General features: G+C 46.2%; 1 pseudogene; it reads left to right on the forward strand.

The window, feature by feature from the left end:
• Positions 1–1,402: 1,402 nt before the first annotated feature.
• LOC141151233 (U2 spliceosomal RNA) lies at positions 1,403–1,494 on the forward strand (annotated as a pseudogene).
• The last annotated feature ends 6,630 nt before the right edge of the window (positions 1,495–8,124 follow it).

Below are 8,124 nucleotides of genomic sequence, written 5' to 3' on the forward strand. Positions count from 1 at the left end.
CCATTTGTTGCAGACTAAACTGAACCAGTTGAAGTGTCAAGATTGCTGCACAGGTGAGAGACTGTAGTCTGTGTCTGGGAGGAGAGGTCAAAAGACCTATTAGTTCTGGTCTCTCTGACAGAACTTGAGAGAAAGTTGGACACTTATCATGTGCCTTGTATATGGACTGTTTATTTTATTCCTTTATTCCAGAAAAGGGCTGTTTATTTTCCTTTCTGCTGGAAGTTTATGCACTTCAATAAACCTCCCTGTTAAGCCAAAAACTACGTGCCTGTGTGAATGCTACCAGCTGCCTAAAAGTGAGTAAATCCCTACAGGTCTAATTAGGAAAAAATGGACCGCACAGTTTGTTGTGCAATTGCTCCTGAGTAGAGATGAGCGTTGTTCTACTCGAACTGTTTGCCAATCTCAAATTCGAGCTGTTTTGGGCGGTGTTCGAGCCGTTCGGCGAACACGAACGATTTGAGAAAAATTCGGCTGTTCGAGGTTATGTTCGATAACTGTTCGTGCACCAAAATCATAACTGGATTTTTTCTCAGTAATGATGAAAATTAATGTTAATACGCAGTTTGAGTGTACAGCGGGGTGGGGGGAGGGGCAGGGGATGGATCTCTGCAGGAATAATGAAGATCTCCATTTTTTTTTCTCTTTCCCGCATTTGCAGTGGGGAGGTGCAGTCTGTCAGCCTATCAGCAGCGCACACACGGAGCGAACTGCTGTTTTTCACACAAGCAAGGGCATGTGTCATTGGCAGTGTATGTCACATGTCCTTGCCCTATAAGACCAAGCCATTTTCCCCGTCGCCACCATTTTCTCACTGCTGCAGCTGCGTGTTAGACGGCACCGCTGTTGCTGTGTGCGCTATACCTTGTTAATTTCAAGCCAATTTTCGCACAAATCTACAGATAGCTTGGGAGTAGGGAATAGTTGTGATTGCAGTCCTTTTAAGGACTAGGTTACAGCATTTCCTACGACTTTTATCAGGCAGGTCTGTGCTCTTAAATAGATAGATTGTGGGAGTAAAGACTAATTGTAATTGCAGTCCTTTTCAGGACTAGGTTACATCAGTTCCTATCAGTTTTTGCCAGGCAGGTCTGTGCCAGTGCTGTGCAAGTTTTTTTCACAGCATTTGGCTGAATCTAGCAAAGCTAATCCTTTTTGGCCTATTGCAGAGTGTGTTAGTCAGTGGAGTAGCCTATCTGTGTTGCAAGATATACCACCTGTGTATAGAATACCAATTTTTTTACTGCACCTAGTGAAGTAAAATCTTTTGGGCATAGCATCATTCTATTAGTCCATCTATACTGACCTCCATCAGGTTGCAAATTGAATATAATTTTTTTCTGCATCTAGACTTTTCAGGATCCTTGGGTGGCTCCGTAGTTTGAAACCAATTCTGGTTATCGCTTCTCGGCCTTTTGGCTAAGATCAAGTGTAGTATCTTTCGAAAAGGCGGTTTTGGATGTTGGCCGCCCTAGTAGATTGATACATTATGCACACTGGGGTTTAGGCGCTTGTTAGTACGCCAGGTGGCTAATATAGTCATCTGGTGGAAAGCATGGCCCCCCAGGATCGACGCCATTGGGCCGGGGAAGATCGAAAGCCCGAAGTGTGAAGTGCCCCAGGAGTGGTGACCCTGGGGTGCCTTAACTCACTGGGATTGGGAACCCCACTTGAGTTTATGGCACATTTGCACAAGCACTTCAAATTTTCTTTCTTCGCACACACCCTTATTCCGGGCCTTCTGGCCTTAGGATGGGGAATTTTTCAATTCCCGGTCGAAGGTCCGGGCAGTATTATACTGTGAAACCTTCACTATTTATTTAATTTCTTTGTCACTGTGTGTCCACTTATTCACGTGTGTCACGTCCTACTAGGATTTTGTCGGGATGCGGTTCCCTTACGGGTTCCTCTCTTGGCAGGTCTAGGGGGGGAGTGTGTTATTTGGGCTTCTAGCAGTGTGTGGGACTTGTTGTATTAGTCCATCTATACTGACCTCCATCAGGTTGCAAACTGAATATATTTTTTTCTGCATCTACCTCTGAAAAAATATTGGGCTTCTAGCTGTGTGTGGGTCTTGTTCTATTAATCCATCTATACTGACCTCCATCAGGTTGCAAACTGAATATATTTTTTTCTGCATCTACCTCTGAAAAAATATTGGGCTTCTAGCTGTGTGTGGGTCTTGTTCTATTAATCCATCTATACTGACCTCCATCAGGTTGCAAATTAAAAATAATTTTTATCTGCATCTAGCTCTGAAAAAATATTTGGCCTTCTAGCAGTGTGTGGGACTCTCTCTATTAGTCCATCTATACTGACCTCCATCAGGTTGCAAATTAAAAATATTTTTTATCTGCATCTACCTCTGAAAAAATATTTGGGCTTCTAGCTGTGTGTGGGACTTGTTCTATTAGTCCATCTATACTGACCTCCATCAGGTTGCAAACTGAATATAATTTTTTTCTGCATCTAGCTCTGAAAAAATATTTGGCCTTCTAGTAGTGTGTGGGACTTTCTCTATTAGTCCATCTATACTGACCTCCATCAGGTTGCAAATTAAAAATAATTTTTATCTGCATCTACCTCTGAAAAAATATTTGGCCTTCTAGCAGTGTGTGGGACTTTCTCTATTAGTCCATCTATACTGACCTCCATCAGGTTGCAAATTAAAAATAATTTTTATCTGCATCTACCTCTGAAAAAATATTTGGGCTTCTAGCTGTGTGTGGGACTTGTTCTATTAGTCCATCTATACTGACCTCCATCAGGTTGCAAACTGAATACAATTTTTTTCTGCATCTAGCTCTGAAAAAATATTTGGCCTTCTAGCAGTGTGTGGGACTTTCTCTATTAGTCCATCTATACTGACCTCCATCAGGTTTCAAATTAAAAATAATTTTTTTTCTGTATCTACCTCTGAAAAAATATTGGGCTTCTAGCTGTGTGTGGGACTTGTTCTATTAATCCATCTATACAGACCTCCATCAGGTTGCAAACTGAATATAATTTTTTTCTGCATCTACCTCTGAAAAAATATTTGGGCTTCTAGCTGTGTGTGGGACTTGTTCTATTAGTCCATCTATACTGACCTCCATCAGGTTGCAAATCGAATATAATTTTTTCTGCATCTAACCCAGCCAATAGTTTTGGCCTAATACCACAGTTTGGCCACTCAGCTCTGCTCGGTTCCCATCCATTGTTTTTTTGTGCAAACAACTCCAGAGTTGTGAATTAGTTAACCACCAAAATGAGTGGAAAAAGGCCTGCTGCTGGTGGAAAGGGGAATAGGTGTGTTGGGAAGGGGAAAAAAGGTTGTGTCCGTGGGGTAGGTGTTAAAGCAATAGTAACATCTGCAGAAGAAAGACCATCTTCCAGCCAAACTAAAATGTCTACTTCTTTTAGCGAACAATGTGATAAGATCCCTTTCTTACGGCCACGCCAATCGCTACTAATTCCAGATGAGGCACAAAAACAGCAGGTGCTTCAACGGATATCAAGTGCTCCTTTAAGTGGGCTCTCCTCCACATCAACTTCAACATCACAAATACTCCAGTCCTCAAAGGTGTCACCCCAATCGCACTTGCTTCCTCACAGCTCCCAAATCTCCAGCTGCCCGTCTGAGTATGAGGTAGAACAGATGGTTGAGTCTGCAGAGCTGTTTACTCATACTATAGCCTGGGAATCAGAGGTCGACTCCAGCGCTTCTGTGAATCCAGACGAGGAAATGATCTGCACTGATGCCCAGAATCTTTATGAGTCGGATCCAGGACCAGACGCAGAAGGTTCTGACCATAATGTAGACCCTCATTCCCAAACTGTAACTCCTGTTGGTGGAGACAATGAGGAAGACGATGATGAGACTCAAATACCTGATTGGAGCGACAACTTTAGTTTTTTGTCAGGGCAGGAAAAGGTTGGCTCTGAGGACGACGGGTGTGATAACGCACAGGGTGATGATGATGAGGTTGGAGATCCCACTTACTGTCAACCCACAGTCAGCCAAGAGATGAGGTCAGCAGAGGAGGTGGAGGAAGATGCTAGTGACGACGAGGTCAGGTTGCGCCTTCCTGGACAGAGACGTAGTACTGGAAGCACGTCAACAACTGCATCCTCAAACACAACTCTGCCTCTCACCACAAGTCATGGTGGCTCTTCAGGTCGCATGGGTGCTAAGCCTTGCATAGCCTGGGCATTTTTTCAGATCGATAAAGATGACCCAACTCGTGTTATCTGTAACATTTGTCAGCAAAAGCTAAGTAGAGGCCAAAAAATACATAGTTTGAGTACTTCATGCATGAACCGGCACATGGACATGAAGCATAAGTTGCAGTGGGAAGCTCAGTGTGCTACAATGCGGCCTAGCCGGCCGGGCCAACCACCGTCTGCCATATCTTGTGCATCCGCGGCCTCTTCATCCTCTATGACTGGGGGGACAGCAGTCACACCTGTTTTGGGGCGCAGACCTGCCACCTCTTTACCCGCAACAGCCAGCGTGATTGGCAGGTCATCATTTTCTTTGGAGGTGGTAACACCAGCTGGTGTTGAGCGCTGTCCGACATCGATAGCACCACCTTTGGATCAAGGCAACCTAACATGTCCGCCTGCATCTTCCTCACAGACCGGCAGTTTGCCGGGGACACCCTTATCAACCCCGTCTAAGCACAATAGCCAGCCCTCGGTCCCTCAGATGTGGACAAGTAAAAGACCATTTCCTCCTAGCCATGAGAAAGCTAAGAGGTTGAATTTCACCATCTGCAAGCTCTTGGCTACAGAAATGCTGGCTTTCCGCCTGGTGGACACAGAGGATTTTCGAGACCTTATGTCCGTCGCAGTGCCCCAGTACCAGATGCCCAGTCGGCACTACTTCTCAAAGAAAGGTGTGCCTGCGCTCCACCAGCATGTCGCACACAACATCACCGCTTCTTTGAGAAACTCTGTGTGTGACAGGGTGCATTTCACCACAGACACTTGGACGAGTAGGCATGGACAGGGGCGTTAAATGTCGCTGACTGGGCACTGGGTAACTATGGTGACAGCAGGACAAGGGGCTGCTGTCCAAGTCTTGCCGTCCCCACGAGTTGTGCGTCAATCCTGTTTATGTCAAAGTTCCTCCACTGCTTCTGCCTCCTTAACCTCCTCTCGGTCTTCCACCTGCACCCAAAGCCTGTCTGGTCATGCCACAAGCTTTCTAACTGCGCAGAAGGGATCCTGCAAACCTCCTTACTATGCTGGCAGTAGGGCTCAACGTCATCAGGAGGTTTTTACTTTGAAATGTCTGGGAAATGTGAGTCACACAGCTGAGGAGTTGTGGTCAGCTCTGGAGAACCAATTTCATGAATGGTTGTCTCCACTGGACCTGAAACCAGGGAAGGCCGTGTGCGACAATGCTGCAAACCTGGGTGCGGCCCTTCGCCGGGGCAATGTCACACACGTGCCTTGTATGGCTCACGTGTTGAACCTGGTTGTCCAGCAATTTTTAGCCCACTATCCCAGACTAGATGGCCTTCTGCAGAGGGCACGGTCGCTGTGTGCTCACTTCCGCCGTTCGCATCCCGCAGCTCAGCGACTTACATCTCTACAGAAGTCGTTGGGCCTGCCACTTCACCGGCTAAAATGCGATGTGCCTACCCGGTGGAATTCAACTCTGCACATGTTGCAGCGACTGTGGCAGCACCGACAAGCCCTGGTGCAATACGTTCTGACGTATAGCCTGGGCCAACGAGATCCAGAGGTGGGGCAAATCACGCTGGAGGAGTGGTCTCAGATCAGGGACCTATGCACCCTTCTGCACAGTTTTGAAATGGCGACGAAGATGTTTAGTGCTGACGATGCCATTATCAGCATGACTATTCCGGTGATTTACATGCTGGAGCACATGTTAAACAGAATTCGGAGTCAGGTGGTGGCACAAGAGGAGGTGGAGGAAGTAGAGGAGGAGGAGTTGTATGCGGAAGGGCTAACATCTGCAAGGTCCAGACGGTCGGCAGCACCAAGGCAGCAGGCATGTGAGGGTGGGGGAGATGGTTTTACCAGGGCGCATGGTAGCAGCCAAACTAGTGAGGAAGGTGCAGGAGCCCAGGAAGAAGTGGAGGACGAACTGATGGAAGACTCATCAGATGAGGGAGACCTTGATCACATTTCTGTTGTGCGAGGTTGGGGGGAGAGGACAGAGGAAGGAAGCATGATTGTTACCTCGCCACCAACACAACAGGGACTTGGTGCTCCTGGATGCGCAACACACATGAGTGCCTTCTTGCTGCACTACCTGCAACATGACCCTCGAATTGTGAGAATTAGAAATAATCCTGACTACTGGGTTGCCACACTGTTAGATCCCCGGTACAAAAGTAAATTTGCCGAAATTATTCCTGCCATAGAAAGGGATGCACGCATGCAGGAGTATCAGCAGAGACTGTTGCAGAATCTTACATGTGCTTTTCCACAAAACACCAGTGGTGCACGTAGTGAATCTCACAGTTCCAACGTGCCAACCGTGGGACCGTCAAGTGTTCAGCACTCAAACCGTAACAGAACCACAGTATCTGCTGGTAACATCAATTTTGCGGAATCATTTCACCACTTTTTTAGCCCATCCTTTGCAAGGCCACAGGAGACAAGAAGTCTGACACATAGTCAACGCCTAGAGACGATGGTACAGGAGTATCTCCAAGTAAACATTGAAGCCATGACTGTGTCACTTGACCCTTGCTCTTTTTGGGCTTCCAATCTGGATAAATGGCCGGAGCTAGCCACTTACGCCTTGGAGATCTTGTCATGCCCCGCAGCCAGCGTTCTGTCTGAACGTGTGTTCAGCGCTGCTGGTGGTGTGCTGACAGATAAGCGCACGCGGCTCTCCACTGATAATGTAGACAGACTCACGTTCATAAAGATGAACAAATCATGGATCCGAAATGACTTTTCTACCCCTGTGTCATCCTGGGCAGAGTAAATGCTTGATGATTGGTTAAAATCACCCTACCAACCGTTTTAAGCTTTCAAATTACTAATCATGTTTATCTGTATCTTGGCTGGAAAATAATTTGGGCTTTGTAGCAGTGTGCAGCACTGATCCTATTAGGCCATCTATACTAAGCTCCACCAGATTTAAAATTAATAATAATTTTTAGCTGCATCTAGCCCGGAAAATAATTTTGGGGCTCCGAGATGCGCAAGACACATAAGTGCCTTCTTGCTGCACTACCTGCAACATGACCCTCATATTGTCAGAATTCGAAGTAATCATGACTACTGGGTTGCCACACTCTTAGATCCCCCAAACTTTTCGATCAACCTTTTTATTTTAATAAAGACCAAAAAAATTGTCATTTTTCAAATTATAAGCATTAGCAGGTTATTAGAAACTGAAATCAAACAGTTTTCAACTCAAAACTTTATTCTAGGTGATGTTACATTTTCACATAGGACCCCTTGTTCGAAAGGAGCTTCTGAACTCTCTCGTCCATTGAATTTGTCAGGTTTTGGATGGTTTCTGCTTCAATTGTTTTGCATGAGGACAGAATACCCTCCCAGAGCTGTTGCTTAGATGTGAACTGCCTCCCGCCATCATAGACACTCCTTTTGATGATGCTCCAGAGGTTCTGAATGGGGTAGAGGTCAGGGGAGCATGGGGGTCACACCTTAAGTTTGTCCCCTTTTATGTCCATATCAGCCAGAGATGCAGATGTTTTATGTGCAGCATGAGATGGTGCATTATCATGCAAAAAAATGATCTTGCTGTGAAATACACAGTTCTTCTTCTTGAACCATGGCAGGAAGTGCTGTTTGAGAAAATCCACATACATTATGGAGTTCATCTTTAGCGCCTTCAGGGATCCTAAAGGGGCCGACAATCTCTCTCCCCATGATTCCAGCCCAAAACATTACTCCACCTCCTCCTTGTTGGCGCTGTAGCCGTGTTTGCGTGGGGTGTCCATCAACCAGCCATCCTCCACTCCATCCATCTGGACCATCGAGCGCTGCACGGCACTCATCCGTGAACAAAACAGTTTTGAAATCAGTCTTCATGTAATGTTTAGCCCACTGGAGCCGTTTCTGCTTGTGTGAAGTGGATAGAGGAGGTCGACAGGATGGCGTATGCACAGCTGCAAACCTCTGAAGGAC

Source organism: Phyllobates terribilis, unplaced genomic scaffold (assembly GCF_046119375.1).
Source record: "Phyllobates terribilis strain yellow unplaced genomic scaffold, ASM4611937v1 Scaffold_5__5_contigs__length_657084704, whole genome shotgun sequence".
Taxonomy (NCBI): domain Eukaryota; kingdom Metazoa; phylum Chordata; class Amphibia; order Anura; family Dendrobatidae; genus Phyllobates; species Phyllobates terribilis.